A 19,552-nucleotide genomic window follows, 5' to 3' on the forward strand; every position below is an offset into this window, starting at 1 on the left:
TGGGAGGACATCAGAAACTTGTTTCATGTTGGTTCCATGTAAGGTTTTGCTGGCAAGTAGTCTCCCTTACATATTCAATTTTGGAATGAACCTAGCTCATTGAATTATTTCTAATACAAGGCAAATCCCACTGACTTTTGTGGGATTTACTTTCAAGAGACATTCATTAGACTGGGCTCAAGAAGGTGCCATCATAAGGGCTGTTCACACATTATGCTGTGCAACTGTACAAGGCGTCTGTACACAAATACAGATGTGTGTGTGGTTGGCTCTGCATGTGATGAATTTAAAAGTAAACAAGTGGATTGAACTCAAAAATGTGGAGTACAGGCTGGGTGTACAACTGCATGAATGTTGAATGTACCCATGTATGACGATCATGGACAGTGTTCTACATTCTACAGGAACATAGACCGTATACTGAATCAGACTATTGGTGTATCTAGCTGAATGGTATCTACAATGAGTTCCAGAGGCTCTTCAGATTTTCAGACAGGGGTTTTCCATCTGTACCTTGAAGATGCCAGAGATTGAACATGGGACCATCTGCATGCAAAGCAGCCACGGAGCTAAAGCCTCCCCCCCCCATTCAACCCTGTCTGAAAGTTACCCCGTATGGCTTGGGCCTGGCTGTGTTATAAGGGAATGACACTCTGCACATGCTCAAAATCACTTTGTATCAATGTGCTGAGTTATGGTGCCAATTAAGCCTTGACCACTATCAACTTAAAAACTGAATTAGCCTCCCTTCCAAATACCTTATTTATTATTTATTTATTTATTTTATTAATTAGATTTTTATACCGCCCCATAGCCGAAGCTCTCTGGGCGGTTCACAACATATAAACATCCAATACAATTAAAACATTATTAAACAACTAAAAATGAAATGAAATACCAAAAAACCAAAACATAATTAAACACATCAACAAATACAAAACTTCGTACTAAAATATAAACTGTTAAAAAAGTATTAAACTGGTTAATATATTAAGATGTTAAAATGTTGTATATTAAATATTAAAATATTAAACTGTTAAAATGTTAAGATGTTAAAATTATAAAATTAAAATTAAAATGTTAAAATGCCTGGGAGAAGAGGAAGGTTTTTACCTGACGCCGAAAGGACAGTAACATTGGCACCAGGCGTACCTCTTCAGGGAGCGAATTCCATAGTTCGGGGGCCACCACTGAGAAGGCCCTTTTTCTCATTGTTACCTTCCGGGCTTCTCTCTGAGTCGGCACCCGGAGGAGGGTCTTAGATGTTGATCGCAGTGTACGGGTAGGTTCGTATCGGGAGATGCGTTCCAACAGATATTGCGGTCCCAGGCCGTGTAAGGCTTTATAGGTCCCTTATGTGTATCAGTGCACAAACTTTAGTGCTCAAACTGATGATTCTTTTTCTCTTCCTCCATATTTATGACTGCCCAGCTAGGATAGCCGCACATAAATTCAAACAATTCTTCTTTCTCAACAGTAGCATTATCAAGGGAAGACAACAAATTTCAGCTATCTGTTGTCCCCTTGCTCTTCCCTACCGATTATCTTGGCGCATCCCTTCTAGAAACACCAGACCCAGCTCAGGGGATCCAATGTGCGCACAGAGGGATTCATGTGAACAGTGACTTTCCCCGTCCATTTCAGTGCAAAGGAAGCTCTGGGCACACTTTGGATTGTGTCGTGATGGGGAAAACCCTATTTGTGCATTTGGTGGGAACAGAATATCTTGCAGAATTTTGGAGTGGGGAGACCGAGGCCAGAGACATTCATGAGCCATCATCTGTAGGGTGCCCCATATGGCAAATGTTTTGGGTGAGTACCTCCGCATGTGATTTGGCAGATTTGGATAATATTGGGTTATCCTTATGCCTGGTCTGGAAGCTGCAGCTGGTGCAAAATGCAGCAACTAGATTGCTTATTTATTTATAAAAATACTTATATATAATGCAATTTCATTTAAAAATAAAAAGTGGGGTACAACAACAAATGTACATACAATAAAAATGGCATAATATTGACCAGAATCTCAAATCACTGGTTAATTGTTAAAAAGGGGGGGGTCCTCTTTAACTGTCTTTACAAGCCTGTTGGCATAGAAAATTGTTTAGAAGACATCTAAAAGTTAACACTGAGGGTGCCTGCTGAATCTCTGTTGGAAGAGCATTCCAAAGCACTGGGCCAATGACACCGAAAGGCTCAGGTTCGTGTTGACATCAGTTATAGTAGGCCTCGCCAGCTTGGAGGTCAACTAAAGATGCTTCTGCAGATGTTCTCAGTGATCAAGTTAGGGTAAAAGAAGTGACTTATTGTCAGCATCTGTTTCCAGTGCTGAAGGAATTGCACTGGCTGACTATATGCTATCAGGCCATGTTTAAGTTTTGAACAACTCCATACCTGGTTATCTCCTAAACTGCCTCGAATTCATATCGTTTTTCACCCCTACATTCATCAGATGCACATGTGGCTACCAGGGACAGGGACGGTCCGAACATATAAATCCGATTCTGGCCCGCTTGCATTGGCTGCCTGTATGTTTCCGAGCTCAGTACAAGGTGCTGGTTTTAACCTATAAAGCCTTCCACGGCTTGGGACCACAATACCTGATAGAACGCCTCTCCTGACATGAACCCACCCGTACGCTACGCTCAACATCCAAGGCCCTCATCTGGGTGCCTACTCGGCAGGAATCTATGAGTCTGGCAACAAGGGAGAGGGCCTTCTCAGTGGTGTCCCCCAAATTATGGAATGAGCTTCCTGACAAGGTGCACCTGGTGCCAATACTGTTATCTTTTCAGCGCCAGGTCAAATCTTTCCTCTTCTCCCAGGCATTTTAGCATGTGTTTTAAATTGCTTTAAATTGTGTTTTAATTTGTTTTTTAAAGAAGTGTTTTTAAATTTGTATATTTGTTTTTAATGTTGCTAGTTATTGTAAACTGCCCAGAGAGCTTCGGCTATGGGGCGGTATATATATATATATATAAATAAATAAATAAATAAATATCTGAAAGATCCTCCGTGGCGCAGAGTGGTAAGCGGTGGTAACGCAGCCGAAGCTCTGCTCATGGCCGGAGTTTGATTCCAACGGAAGGAGGAAGTCGAATCTCCGGTAAAAGGGGTCGAGGTCCACTCAGCCTTCCATCCATCCGTGGTCGGTAAAATGAGTACCCGGCATATGCTGGGGGGTAAAGAAAGGCCGGGGAAGGAACAGGCAATCCCACCCCATATATACGGTCTGCCTAGTAAACGTCGCAAGACGTCACCCTAAGAGTCGAAAACGACTCGCACTGTAAGTGCGGGGACACCTTTACCTTTATCTGAAAGATCTCAAAGCGGTTTACAATAGAATAACAATTAATTTACAAAGCAAAATACAGGAACAATATCCATATACAATGTGCCTTCTATTTTAACTTTTAGATATTTATTGAAGGCCTTTCTTTTTTACTCTGGCTTTTGCTAACCAAATGGCTATTAGTTTTGTCTGCAGCTGACACTATTATAGAATGAAAAATCTTTCACATTGTTATCCTAACAACTGAGTTTATGATAGTTTTTAATATGATTGTTATGTATATCTGTATCCTTTTGTTCACTGCTTGGATATTTTATGATCATATAAATAAGATAAACAATGCCAATTTTGGGGGGGTAATAGGGAAAGAGGGAGATGCAGAGTGTGGCATTAGTAAAAGCTAAGATTGAGTGTTTCAGATTTTGCATTAAAACGTAGCTATTCAACAGGGAACAGAGCCTTTGTGGAGTAAGAAGGCAAAGGCAACTTTCTCAAGTTCATCCCTCCAGAGTTTGTTTGGGGGACTTTATGGCCCAAGAGGACTTCAAATGCTGAGCTCTGACTGTGGACCTAGGCAGGGATGGGGGACATTGATCTTAAACCAGACCAGACTGTTTGCCCATCAAGTCCTGCATTGACCACCCTGACTGGCAGCAGCTCTCCAAGGTCTCAGTCAGACAGAGGACTTTCATGTCACCTGCTGCCAAAGGTCCTTTTAAACTAGAGATGCCAAGGAGTGGACCTGCAACCTGCTATGCACAAAGCATGCTCTCTGCCACTTGTATTTGGTCTCTCCCAAGGCATGGGATGAGCAGCTGCATGTCCACCTGGCTCAAGCCAAGGTAAATATTTTATTTATTTATTTATTGAATTTATTAGTCGCCCATCTGGCTAGTTATCCAGCCACTCTGGGCGACGTACAAAATAGACATACAAATACATTAGACATTAAAAATCTGAAATCAATGATAATAAAATCTAGCCCACCCCAAAAGCCTGCCTGAAGAGCCAGGTCTTCAAGGCCCAGCGGAAGCTCATTATAGAAGGGGCATGGTGGAGATCATTTGGGAGGAAGTAAAGAACTGCAGGTTGATCAGCTGGGCCAGGAAGGAAGCTTCTTCATAGATACAGGCTAGAGTGCGCCAAGTGATTGATAAAAGCTGTGTTAATGTTCACAATTGCTCACTTCTATGAATAACTTGGGGACTCTGCTCCTAGTACTAGCCAGTAGCTACAGATGTTCTGCTGCCTTAATAGTCTCTCTCTCTCTCTCTCTCTCACACACACACACACACACATACACACACACACACACACACACACACACACACACACACACACACACACACTTTTTGTATTGTCTTGCCCTGCCTCAAATCTGACTAGAGCCAGTTTGACAAACACTGAGGAAAAATCTAGTCATGTGGTTCAATATCTAGACCAGGGGCTGTTCAGACGTTGTGGACTGTAGTTCCCATCATCCCTTACCATTGGCCATCTGGCTGTGGCTGTTGTAATCCAAAACATCTGGAGGGTACCATATTGAGGTAGGCAAAAAACAAAGCCTGAGTTGTGTGTATGTGTGTGTGTGTTTAACCTAAGCCAAAATGACATGCATGCCCAAACTGACAGAGCGGTTTCATCTCAGCCTTGATTGAACTTCAACCTCTATGGAGAGCCATCCACAGAATAGGCTTTCCTCAATAGATTGGCCCATATAAGCAGCGGTGTCACTAGCAGGAGTGTGGGGGGGGTGCGGACCTTCAGCGCGCACCCTTCTAGGGGCATGGACAAGGTGGCTGGGTTTGCATGCGCGCATGCACTCGAGGCCAGCCACCCACATCCATGCCCCTGGGAGGGCACACGCCAGAGGGGCACCCAGCCGGAGAAGGCCTGGGAACGCCGGCGCGCCTCCCTCACCCCGCTGACGCTGCTCCCGGTCTTGCCTGCCCGCCTCCGAGGAGGAGTTGGTGCAGCCTTGCCGGGCAACGGCGCGGGGCGGGGTGGCTCTGGGTGTCACCCCCCTCAGGGTGTCACCCGGGTGCGGTCCGCACCCTCCGCACCCAGGTTGTGACACCCCTGCATATAAGCTGTGTTTAAAGTGCCCACCAATGTGAAAGGAGATGACCTCAGATACTCTCTTCTTCTGTGTGAGGTGCGTGGAAATGAACAACAAATGCATTATCTGGGTGGATCCCACTTTATTTCCTCTGCCTCCCTCTCTGTGTTGTTTTGCTAATGCAATTTCCCCCCCTCATTCCATCTGTCTGGTCCACCCTCCCTTACTGACATCTGAAAGTCATACTGGTGAGTCGTGGGACATAATTTCATTTTGTGTCGGGCTCCTAGCCAAACAAGACACAGTTAGCTACCCATGATAGTTAAGAAACAAAGCAAAACAACAAAAAAGGCCAGGTTAAACAAAAGCAGGAAAGTAAATGATTATTTGGCTACAAGTGTAGCCAAATGTTAACACAACAAAACCGACACATCAATATGTAATATGTTCTGCTATTGCATTGAGCCTTATTGATCTGCCCATCTAAAGAACATCAGCTTTATGTTATAGGCATACAGTGAGAGGAATAATATAGATGCTCTCTGTGACCCACCAATGTGTTTGCAGTTTGCAGTGGAAGAGATTAGGGACCGTATCTGTCCTGCTGGTGCCTGTTAGAGCAGGAGGGAGCTGTCAGTTAGTGGCTGCCAATGGTGTTCTTCTCTTTGGGTTTCTTGGAAAAGAGGGGAGACAATTTTGGGGACCTTAAGGCAAAACAGGCTATTGCGCAGCTTGCAAAAACACCTTGATGTTACAGCTATTGGGTGCCACTTGAATGAGAATCAGGATGGATCCATTAAATTGTGAGGGCAATGTTGCCTTCTGAAACTGTGGAGGGTGTGAATTTTGGATCAGAGCAAACGCCTACTTAGACAACTTTGTCTTGTCTCCAGCAGGGGCCTTGCCAGATATACTCAGGAAAACCACAAAGCCTACTTTATACCCAGCATCTAGCACTGAAAGATATTCTGCTTCTAAACATGGAAGTTCTATTCCTAACTGGTATCATAGTTCACAACTATTGATAAGCCTATAGCCATACAGTTATCTCTTCATTAAAAAAAATAAAAATAAAAAGGACTTATCATCTATTAACTGACTGTACATTACAAGTTGGCCTCCTTTTGCTCATCTTGATCCTGTCATTTGTTGGAGGTCCCAAAGCTGTATGCTTGTTTCAAGAAATAATACATTCTTTTTATTTACTTTCTCTATGCAGTATCACCATATTACAACATTTGGGCCCCAGCCTCTAGAGTGATCTCCTCACCAAGATACTGTAGACACCTACTGTGGTGAACTACCAGCTGTTAAAAACTGATCTATTTACTCAAGCTTTCCCTGGCCTCTGATACCAGGGGAGGGTGGTCACTCCGTGGCAGAACATCTGCTTTGCATGCAGAAGGTCCCAAGTAAAATGCCCAGCATCTCCAGGTAGGGCTGAGAATTCCCCATCTTGAAACACTGGAGCGCTACTGCCAGTCAGTGCAGACAGTCATGAGCTAGATGGACCAATGTCTGACTCGTTTTAAGGTCTGACTCTATATATATGTCTCTAAATCCTGAATGCTGTAATTGTGATATATTGTTTTTCTTAGGTGATAGCCAATGTTAATCACACGCAGAAGAGACCCACTAATATCAAAGGACCTAAGTTACTTACATTCATTGATTTCAACAGATCTACTCTGAATACGTCTTGGTTGTATTTCACCCATTAGATACTGAATTTGTTGTGTGCACTTAGATTATCAATACCTTGACATAGTCATTAACCAAAATGGAGACAATAGTCAAGAAATCAGAAGAAGGCTAGGACTGGGGAGGGCAGCTATGAGAGAACTAGAAAAGGTCCTCAAATGAAAAGATGTATCACTGAACACTAAAGTCAGGAACATTCAGACCATGGTATTCCCAATCTCGATGAATGGATGTGAAAGTTGGACAGTAAAAAAAGCGGATAAGAGAAAAATCAACTCATTTGAAATGTGGTGTTGGAGAAGAGCTTTCTGCATACCATGGACTCCGAAAAAGACAAATAATTGGTTGTTAGAACAAATTAAAGCAGAACTGTCACTAGAAGCTAAAATGATGAAACTGAGGTTATCCTACTTTGGACACATCATGAGAAGACATGATTCGCTAACAAAGACAATAATGCTGGGAAAAACAGAAGGGAGTAGAAAAAGAGGAAGGCCAAACAAGCGATGGATCGATTACATCAAGGAAGCCACAGACCTGAACTTACAAGATCTGATGGTTACAGGGTGGTTCATGATAGATGCTGTTGGAGGTCACTGATTCATAGGGTCGCCATAAGTTATGATCAACTTGAAGGCACATAACAACAAACACCACCTTAGTATTACTTTAATGAGAGGCAGGATATAGGATGGCATTCAACTAACTCATCCTATCAGCTCAAGGATTAGCACTAGTGCAATGGGACTTTCCCCCCTCTCCTCTGGGCGTGCACACCCTGCATCCTCCCTAAATCTATTCTGGTGAGTTGGGGGAACCCTTAGATGAAATTAAGGGGCTATCTAGGGGGAAGAGAGGGAGGAGACCCATTGCTCTAGCGATAACCCTTGTGCTGATGTGATGCTCACTTAACATTTTGTTGGATGCAACCCATTAATATGCCCCTATCTGGACAGTGACGTTCTCGCCTCAGTTGTTCACGCTCTGGTAACTTCTAGATTGGACTACTGTAATGCGCTCTACGTAGGGCTGCCCTTGAAGACTGTTCGGAAACTCCAGCTAGTGCAAAATGCGGCAGCCAGGTTGTTGACGAGGACCTATCGGTCTGCGCATATAACACCTGTCCTGGCCCGCTTGCACTGGCTACCCATCTGTTTCCGAGCTAGATTCAAGGTGCTGGTTTTGACCTATAAAGCCTTATACGGTGTGGGACCGCAATACCTTGTGGAACGCCTCTCCCGCTATGAACCTACCCGTTCACTTCGTTCAGTATCTAAGGCCCTCCTCCGGGTACCAACTCATCAGGAAGCCCGGAGGATTGTTATTAGATCCAGGGCCTTTTCTGTGGTGGCCCCCGAACTCTGGAACAGCTTACCTGAGGAGATACGCCTGGCGCCTACGGTACTTTCTTTTAGGCGCCAGGTTAAGACCTGGCTATACTCCCAGGCATTTTAATGTTTTTACATTTAATTTTGTTAGTTAACTTGCTGCTATGTGTTATTAATTTTATTATATTATTGTATTTTAATCCAGTTTTGTACACCGCCCAGAGAGCTACTAGCTATGGGCGGTCTAGAAATGAAACGAAATAAATAAATAATATGGGCTCCTGCTGCAAGGAAGGGCGGGATATAGATCAAATAATACATTAAATAAATAAATAAATATTTTTAAAATAAATAATAAATATTCATTGGTATTCCACTCTTAATACGCTCAGTGCTATGCAAACCTCATATCATATTTTGGACCTTTCCCCCCTCCCAGTGTATATGACACTGAGAGAGAACGATGTCTCTGATTCAATGGCCAAGCCTTCAAATGCATAGCCCCCCCTTTTTTAAAGGTAATATCAAACCTGCTGGAGACGAGGAATGGCAATGGATTCAGTCAGCCCCCTCCAGGTCGCTCTTGAGCCTTCAGCCGTCAAAAACCTTATCAGCAGGATTTCAGTTTGGTTTTTATATAAAAAGAGAGAGATGTGTATTCATCCCTACTTCCTCTATGCATGCTCTGTGAGATCAGAGCCAGTATCTACATATTCTTTCCAATGTATCACATTTCTTGTCTTCCTGTCCTCACTTTGCGTCTAATGTGCAGAGGTGACGAAACCGTGGATTATCAGCAATCCCAGTATAGTGCCAAGCAGAGCTTGGAAAAGTTACTTTTTTGAACTACAACTCCCATTAGCCCCTGCCAGCATGGCCACTGGACTGGGCTGATGGGAGTTGTAGTTCAAAAAAGTAACTTTTCCAAGCTCTGGTGCCAAGATGGAGGTCTGGACCTCCATACCTTACACTAGGGAAGGGGGAACCTTTGGCCTTCCAGATGTTGTTGGACTCCAAGTCCCATCAGCCCCAGTATGGCCAATGGTCAGAGATGATGGGAGGTGAAATCCAAGTACAGCTGGAAGGCCACAGCTTCCCCTTCCGTGATTTGTACCCTGCCTTCATGACAATTCGCTTTCAGAGGCCTACAAACTTGTTGACACATCTTGTTTCTCATCAGGCTGAATGCAGTCTGCCAATCATGTACTGTGACCTAACGGATGTTTGACAATAGGGCTGTGCTTCATATTCGGCTGAGCCAAATCAGGCCTCTTTGGAGGCACTTAGGCCTCAGACAAGTTGATGATAGTTCCAAATTGCTACGTGTCAGGAACAGCAACCCCGAGTGACCTGGGGCTATCAGGGGGCAGCGTGTAGGGCAAGAAGAAAAGGCAAGTATGGGCAGGAAGGAGAAGGTTGGATGGGAAAGACACCTCTTCATGGGAGAAGGTGAGTGCCTGACTTTTCTGTCCAATATCTTCTCTTTCCTGCCAGGCCTCCCCAAGCCCTGTGCACCAAATCCTCTTCATGAGCTTGCAAAAAAGCAGCACCCCACAGTGGGGAATCCTCTGACTTATCAGATGGTGTGGGAGGCTTCATCCTGCACAATACTGGTCACTGCTCGTTCGTGGGTGGCTTCCCTGCATGCACTGAATCTGCTCACGAAGCAGCAGTGACCAGCAAGGCTCAGGATGGAATGTCCTGCATACCAGGTGGTAAGCAATATGATTCCATCCTGCGCTGGTTGTACCTGCCTGTTCTCAGTTGGGGCAGGGAGGGGAGGAGAGATAGCATCTCATTCTTTCCTCCTCCAGACCATATTTTTAATTTGGAAAACCTTAGCCCCATCCCCCAAACAACTTTGGGGATGGATCTGTGGTAGGGTGAGTGGTCCCATCTTTAGGGCAAGGCAGATTGGCCCTCCTCAGGGCCCACAGATCAGGGCCACGAGGTACATAGGGAGGGCTGTGCACAATGTCTTCATCCCCTTGGGTGGAATGTTTAATTAGGGTAAAAATGTGTGTCTCCTTCCTCCCCCCTCCTGACTGAGAGCCGGGTCAGTTCTGCAGAGTGTTGTTTACAAGTGGCTTTCCTGCAAGAAATCTGCTTGGGTTTGAGCACCTTCACCCTGGAAGGTCCCTCTGGTCAACAGCCAATGAGCAGAGACAGCAATCCTGCACAATGCTGCTTTGCAAGCGGCGTTCCTTCAGGGAAGCCCCATGCAGAGCATTAACCGCAGCCTACAGGATTGCTCCCTTTGCTCAACAGCTGATGAGCGGAGGGAGAGATCCTGTGTGGTTCTGGCTTGCAAGGGCTTTCCTGAAGGAAACATCTGGAGAGCCAAAGGTGCCCCACACCTGAATTAGTTGGTTAACAGTGCACTCTTCCATTTATTTACGCAGAAGGAAGTCGCAATATGCTGAATGGGATTTACTTCCAGGTCAGCGTATATAGGAAGGTAGCCTAAATGTGCATACCGTTGAATATGAGTAGAACAATAGTTCTGAAGGGAAAAGTCATTCTCAATCTGTTGTTTTTGGAAGATGCACTCTGATGGCACAACAGGCACAACCCCAGAAGGCATTCCCTCCTATGTATACAAGTTAGAATGTCTCTTCCAAGATTTGTTAAGTATTAATATTAACAATTGTTGGCATTTTTAACAAAAAAAACCCACCCAAATCTGCTGCCTAATTAATTTGAGACAACTTTTTTTTAAAGGATCAAAAGATGTTTAATCAATCGATCCAACCAATTACACTGGTGAATCTGGTAGTTCTAGTATAAATAGATAATAGATGTTTGCTCTAATAAGAAGCCCAGTCTATACCATGATGTATTTAGAACCCAACTTGCTTGTTAACGCTAAAGCAAGTCTGTCAGGCGGTACAATTAAGTAGCAGCAGGCGCTTGATGCAGTGAAAAGCCCTAGACAGATATGTTGTGCAAGCTCCATCTAGTGTACATATTAGATCCACCAATGGTTCAATAACAAATGATATATAGATGCATGAACGTAGAAGGCATGAAGCCTGGGGCCTAATTAGAGAAAACAGAGCTTGTGAGATGTAGTCCAAAAGCATTTTTTAATGCTAAAAGCTTAGCCAGAAAAATATGTGAAGTGGAACATTAATTCATTAGTTTAACTCTCTTTCTCACCTCTTTTTTTTCTTGTTTCCTGCAACTGGAAATGGCAAAGAGACAACAAAGCGAAGGCTGAATGTCCCCCTATTGGGGATAATGCACTCATATCCTGCATCCTGGCTAAAGCAAGGGGTGGACTAGATTCCCTCAGCAGTCCCTTCCAATTCTGCAATTCTAACAGACAAAAGCACTTTCTTCCAGGAAGATCTTTACAGGAATATGAAATGATCTTAGTATTTATACAGTATTACTTTATACAGTATCACTTTGCACACATAATCTCAGTTACCCATACAATATGCCTGTAAGGCTGGCCAGCGTTATGGTCCCGAGATGTTGTAAATGAGATGGCTGAGAGACGACTGGCATGCTTGAAACCAACTGGTGAGTTCATGGCTGTGATGAAATCTGACTGCCACTCTCAAAGCTTGCATTATTATCTTACTCACTATGCAACACTTATTTATCCTCTATCCCAACTTGGGGATTATAACAAATGCTCCATCTCTGCCTATGCAGTCTGATCACCATCACAGATAACTTTTTATGCTTTTTTCAAACCATGGCCCACTGGCCTTGGGACCAACAGCCTCTTTCAGAACCTGTTGGCTTCTGACTATGAACTTTATTCTTTTTAAATCATGCAACAGGTATTTGTTATCTGCACATGCAATGTATGTGTTGACTAGAGAAAAGAGTGCCTCAGGTGCATGTACAGAGTGCTACCACACCTGACTCTCAGGAGATATGAGGTTAGGATGGCCATTAAGCTTGATGGCCCTCAATGTCTGGGGCAGTCTACCCCCAAGTACCAGTTGCTGGGGGAAGCAGCAGTTGGGGCTATAGCCATCAGGCCTTGCATATGGGCTTCCCAGAGGCATCTGGATCACCATGCAACATACTGGGATAAATGGACCTTTGATTTCACCCAGCAGAGTTGTTCTAATGGTTTTAGACAATACCATTTCCATGATATCTGAATGGGATTGGAACAAACAAGGCGCAGGAGTGCAGGGCATACATAGCTCTGGATCAGAATGACTAGCTGAAAAGTTTCTCAACATTAATGAGGCCAGCCAGATAGGGTTGCCAGGTTCAGGGCCTGAGACTGATCCTGTATCTTTAGGAGAAGAGAAAGTCAGCCAAGTGCAGGTGTTCTTGCAACTCTGTAATGGGAAAAACCACAAGGTGGAATTCTCCCTTCCCCCTGCACAACTTTTAAAGATACAGAAGACCTCTTGGTTGCCAGGCCCGGCCTCCAAGGATTAGTCGCAGGCCCTGAGCCTGGCAACCCTACAGCCACATATTATTTAGCCTAGTCATTGCTATCACCCAATGGCTACCATTTTATACATTAACTAGGGGGCAGAGCGCCCCTGCTCACTTAGCTTGCCAACCCCCTACCTCCAAAAACACACACACACAGGGACTCTCTCACACACAGATGGAAAGAGGCACTCACAAACTACTCCCCTCCCCCAGGGAAACTCACAAAGCGTCCTAGCCTCCCACCTGCCCAGGCTGCTGCCACCATCACCACTCTCTGCCTAGGCCACTTACCAGTTTTCCGCTGAGGCTGCAGTTGCCACCGCTACCACAGGAGCTACTTCCAAACTTCTCCCCTGCGCCCGGCCTTGAGCCCAGCTGCAGCTCGCCTCCCAGTCCCCTTTGCCTACTACTGCTGCCGCCGCCACTGCTGCCGCCACCAAGGTGGGCAGCTGAAATGTTCACAGTTCAATTTGCTCGCTTCAGCCACCTGCCAGCTCCGCTTGCTGTGAATGCTGCATCAGCCATTCGTGGTGAGTGTGACGCTCACAGATATATACATATATATGATTTTCTTAGGGTTGTATACAAAAAATACAACATGAAAACAATAAGACAGTATCATAAAAACAGAGGGTTGTATTCAACTCAGAGCAGGTCCACTGAAATTAATGAACCTAATTTAGTCAAGTCCATTCACTTCCATCAGTCGGACGAGCACTGGACACCATCGAGTTTATGCTTATTGTCAGAATGAAGAGGAAAGACCATAGTGCAGAGGCAGAACATCTGCTTTGCATGCAGAACGTTCCAGGTTTGATCTCTGGTGTCAGTGGAGGCGTAATGGTGTCCATTATGACAAATGGGGCACTGCCCCACTACTCTCAGTTTGCCCTCAGCCAGCTCCCACCTATTATTATTATTTTATTACTATATTTATAGCACACCTTTCTTCCAAGGAGCTCAAGGTGGCGTACAAACATGGTTGCCCCAATTTTCTCCCCACAACAACCCTGTAAGGTAGGTTAGATTGAGAGATAGGGACTGGCCTAAGGTCAGCCAGTGACCTTCACGGAAAAGTGGGGATTCAAGCCCTAGTCTCCCAGGTCCCAGCCTGACACTCTAATCACTAGGCCTTCCTATTTACAATCAGTTCAGAGGGTGACACTGGATGCTGGTTTCCTTATTTATTTATTTATTATTTGATTTGTATTCCACCCTTCCTTCCAGCAGGAGTCCAGGGCAGCAAACGGAAGCACTAAAAACACTTTAAAGCATCGTAAAAACAGACCTTAAAATACATTAAAACAAAACCTTTAAAAACATTTTTTTTAAAAAGGGTTAAAAATATTATTAAAAACATATTAACAAGCAATTCTAACACAGACGCAGACTGGGATAGGTCTCAACTTAAAAGTTTCCTCCTCTTTAGACTCAGTGTTGTCCTCATAGCATTCAGCAAGGAAGAGGATGGGTGCAAAACTAGAATTAGTTTTCTCTGGTTCTGCCTGTCACTGTTTCTGGCTCCACCTATTGTGGGGCTCCCTGCTTCCTCCCCACCACCACCAGTCCCAATCTGCAGGTAGGGCTAAATTCCAGCCTGAAATCCTTGACAGCCACTGCCAGCCAGTGTAGACAACACTGAGCTAGATGGACAAATGGCCTGGCTCAGTATAATGTAGCATCCTGTGTTTCTCTTTAGGAACGGCCATGACTCAATGGCAGAGCTTCTATTTCGGATGCAGAAGGTCCCAGGTTCAATCCCTGGTAGGGATGTGGGGAGAAATTCAATTCAGTTTGCATTTCATACCAAATCTGTCAAATTTGCACTTTCCGAAACAATATGAGGACCAAAACACAGCCATCCTTTGAAATTCGCACTTATTTGAATTTTGCAATGCAGTTCACCAACCATAGAGTTTTTACAAAAATGCATATGTTAGGGGAAAGTGTGCGTAAAAAGGAATATATGAGTGAAAATAACATACAAAATGCATTGCAGGATGAGAATTTGCTTACATAAATGTGCCCATGAGTCAAAACTTTATTAGGAGAAATTCGCACTAAAATGCTGGAAAATTTTCATGAGGATTTTTTAAAAAAAATCACAAATTGCTGCAGGAATGTGGAGAAGTGAATTTAAGACTGGAACAATGAGAAACATTGAGAACCAAAGTTGACAGTTCTTTCCATTCTTAATCCTTAGCATGTACAGCTAGGGCTGGGAGAGACCCTGCCTGACACCCTGGACAGTCACTGCCAGTCAGTGTCGACAGTTCTGAGCTAGATGTCCCAGTGGTCTGGCTCAGTATAAGGCAGCTCTCTGTCTTCCTAAGAGGGAGAAGATCAAGTCATTTAATGGGGTAGTCTTCTGGCCAGCCAGCCCAGCCCAGCCCAGCCCAGCCCCCCCATGTGTGTGTGTTTTCACCTCTGGGATGCTTATCACTGCCTGCCTGTCTACTTACTGAAGGCTTTGGCACTTTCTTGGAGCAGTAAAGCAACTTTTCCAAAAAGCAAACCAGCAAGCCAACAAGCAAACTGAATCATCACATAATCCAAGCCGTGGTCTCTTTCTATAGGCAGAAGGCATGTTTAGAGGGCCTGGGCGGTCTCAGGGTACCTCCCATAGCTTATCCAAGGTGGGATGGTGGTGAATGGAGAAGGTTGATCCCGCACTTTGATTTAGAATTTGCACAAACTGGCCACTTCACTCAAAATGCTCCTGGGTGTCTGCGAAGGAGATTAGCATGGCACCAGGCTGGAGCTCAGCCCCTCCCTGCAGATGAAAGAAAGCAGGGAGTGTGGTTGCTAGGAGATGGTCCATACGCTTCCTGAAGCAGCTAAGACTCAGATGAGACGTTGGGCTTGGAAAACACTTTTCTTTCTTAAACCCAGTTGTCCTTTCCACTCGTAAATAACAATCCAGACTTTCTTTGTCACCTTTAAAATCCTTCAATAAAAGGGATGATCCCCCCACTCCTTCCCTCCTAGCTATGGTTGTGAAACTTCCATTTTTCATGCTGGCCAAAATTTCAAGAGGTCAAAAGGTTCAACTTGCATGTTTGGTTACTGCATTTTTATATACTTTCTGCCAAGGCAGTCCGTGTTGGTTACAGGTTTAAAAAATGGCTTGTAAGAGAGAGAGAGAAAAACAAGAAAGTCAGGACAGTGGAGTGAGGGGGAGGAAGTAGATTAAGATACCAACCACATTGTTGCATAATAGCTAATGAGTAGAGTCACATCTGCACTATACATTTAATGCACATGGCTTCTCCCAAAGAATCATGGGATCTGAAGATTACTATTCACAGCTCTACAGTTCCTGGCACCCTTAACGAACTACAGTTCCCAGGATTCTTTGGGGAAGCCATGTGCTTTAGATGTGCTTTAAATGTATGGTGTGGATGTGACCCCGGGGGAATGTCTGCTGGTAGATATGGCTGTAGGAGAGGGGGAACCAAAGAGCAGGAGCTCCCAGGTGAGCCATTGGAGGGTGCTTTGCTTTCAGGGCCAGCCCTATCATTAAGCAGAGGGAGGTGGCCACCTTAGGCAGCAGATGCTTGGAGATATGTGTTTAGAGAGAATCAGCAAGATGCATTTAAAGACTAAGCTACTTAGTCCCCAAATATCTGAAAGATTGCCTCCTTCTGTACAGACCCTCTTGGCCATTAAGATTGGCATGGGGAGTCATTTTGGTGGTTTCACTGCCCTCAGAAGTTTGGGGGGGGTGGCTGCCTCAGAGTAGGCATACTCTGTGGGGCAACCCCTAAGTTGTGGAATTGCCTCACCCCAGGGGTGTGTCTGGCACCTAAGCTAGTTTGCTGCCTGTCATGCCTCCATCAGATGAGTCCTCAGAAGAGGGTGAGGAGCAGGGGATTGGCACAGCAGACCCAGAAGACAGAACAAGCAGACCCACCCCAGAAGCAGCTCCAGACCCCCACCACTGGAAGATGTTCAGAATACAGCTGGGGGCCCTCAGTCAGACTCAGGGAGTGAACAGGAGGCCCCTCCACTCCCTGCAGATTGAGGATGCCTGAGTCGGAGGAGTGATTGTTAGCACCAGAACCAGGGAGGGGAGCTTAAAAGACAATGACATGCCCTTTGCCAGAAGCAACGTCAAGATGCCAACATCAGATCCTCACCAGCTGTGCCTTGAAACCTGGATCCCCTTGTTAGAATATCAGACCTTGCTTTGTTCACTGGCTTTGCCTTTTGGAAGATGACCTACTATGTGCACTCAGACCCCTTGACACTCTCCCTTGCTTATCTGCTTTACAACCAAGCCCCTGCATAGTCAGCTGCCAACTATTTGTTCTACAGCACCATATATCACCTCGGTGCAGCTGGCAGAGACTGACGCTGGCCTCATGCAAGGTGAAAGACACTGTCTCATCACAAGGTTGAAGACAGATCTAGGCTCCATCTGTACTATACATTTAAAGCACTGTTATACCACTTTAAATAGTCATGGCTTCCCTCAAAGAATCCCAGGAACTATAGGTTGTTAAGGGTGCTGAAAATAGTTCAGAGATTCCTATCCCCCTCACAGAGCTACCATTCCCAGAGTTCCCTGGGAAATTATAATTAAACCACTCTGGGAATTGTGGGTTAGGGCTATTTTAAAACACAAAAATAAAAAAACTAGTAGAGTTGTACAGAGACCTGTTCAAATGCAAAAATGGATGAACAAATAAATACATGAATATTCAAATTTCACAGTAAAAAAACTGAAGCAGAGAGGTAAATAATTGGTGCCAGGCCAACCAAGGGAGGGATATATATAATATTATTGTTATGTGCCTTCAAGCTGATCACAACTTATGGTGACCCTATGAATCAGTGACCTCCAACAGGATCTGTGGGCCCTGAGGAGGGCCAATCTGCCTTGCCCTAAAGATGGTACCACTCACCTACCACAGATCCATCCCCAGAGTTGTTTGGGGGATGGGGCTAAGGTTTTCCAAATTAAAAATATGGTCTGGAGGAGGAATTAGATGCTATCTCCCCTCCCCGCCCCAACTAAGAACAGGCAGGTACAACCAGCACAGGATGGAATCATATTGCTTATCACCTGGTATGCAGGACATTCCATCCTGAGCCTTGCTGGTCACTGCTGCTTCGTGAGCAGATTCAGTGCATGCAGGGAAGCCACCCACGAACGAGCAGTGACCAGTATTGTGCAGGATGAAGCCTCCCACACCATCTGATAAGTCAGAGGATTCCCCACTGTGGGGTGCTGCTTTTTTGCAAGCTCATGAAGAGGATTTGGTGCACAGGGCTTGGGGAGGCCTGGCAGGAAAGAGAAGATATTGGACAGAAAAGTCAGGCACTCACCTTCTCCCATGAAGAGGTGCCTTTCCCATCCAACCTTCTCCTTCCTGCCCATACTTGCCTTTTCTTCTTGCCCTACACGCTGCCCCCTGATAGCCCCAGGTCACTCGGGGTTGCTGTTCCTGACACGTAGCAATTTGGAGCTATCATCAACTTGTCTGAGGCCTAAGTGCCTCCAAAGAGGCCTGATTTGGCTCGGCTGAATATGGAGCACAGCCCTATTGTCAAACATCTTAGGTCACAGTACATGATTGGCAGACTGCATTCAGCCTGATGAGAAACAAGATGTGTCAACAAGTTTGTAGGCCTCTGAAAGCGAATTGTCATGAAGGCAGGGTACAAATCACGGAAGGGGAAGCTGTGGCCTTCCAGCTGTACTTGGATTTCACCTCCCATCATCTCTGACCATTGGCCATACTGGGGCTGATGGGACTTGGAGTCCAACAACATCTAGAAGGCCAAAGGTTCCCCCTTCCCTAGTGTAAGGTATGGAGGTCAAGATCTCCATCTTGGCACTATACTGGGATTGCTGATAATCCACGCTTTCGTCACCTCTGCACATTAGACACAAGGTGAGGAGAGGAAGACAACAAATGTGATACATTGGAAAGAATATTTAGATGCTGGCTCTGATCTCACAGAGCATGCATAGAGGAAGTAGGGATGAATACACATCTCTCTCTTTTTATATAAAAACCAAACTGAAATCCTGCTGATAAGGTTTTTGACGGCTGAAGGCTCAAGAGCGACCTGGAGGGGGCTGACTGAATCCATTGCCATTCCTCGTCTCCAGCAGTCTTGATATTACCTTTAAAAGAAGGGGGGGCTATGCATTTGAAGGCTTGGTCACTGAATCAGAGACATCGTTCTCTCTCAGTGTCATATACACTGGGAGAGGGGAAAGGTCCAAAACATGATATGAGGTTTGCATAGCGCTGAGCATATTAAGAGAGGAGTACCAATGAATATTTATTATTTATATAAAAATATTTATTTATTTATTTTATGTATTATTTGATCTATATCCCGCCCTTCCTCGCAGCAGGAGTGTGACACTGAATTCTACTTGTCTGAATTAATAACATATTTTGTTTAATTAGCTTTCTTTGCATGGTTAAAGTAAAAAGAAACATTAGGCCTGTTTTGAATTCATAGTAGAAATGAACTGGGAATCACCTTGCTTGTGCTAAAATGCTGATGGTTAATTTACTTGTGTGTGTGGAAGGAGAAATGCTAATTTGCTGAATTGAAGAATCATTGTTTGTTTAAAGCTGTGTCTGCAAAATAGATAACTGTGTTGTTCTCACAGGCTTTTAGTTGCAAATGCACCTGTGCCCAGACTATGTTGCAAACTATGTTGCAGAGATACAAGGTCAATGTGAACATAACAAGTGTGAAAAACAATCTCCCAATATGGTTACCAGGAGGAAA

This window comes from Rhineura floridana, chromosome 1 (assembly GCF_030035675.1).
Source record: "Rhineura floridana isolate rRhiFlo1 chromosome 1, rRhiFlo1.hap2, whole genome shotgun sequence".
NCBI lineage: Eukaryota > Metazoa > Chordata > Lepidosauria > Squamata > Rhineuridae > Rhineura > Rhineura floridana.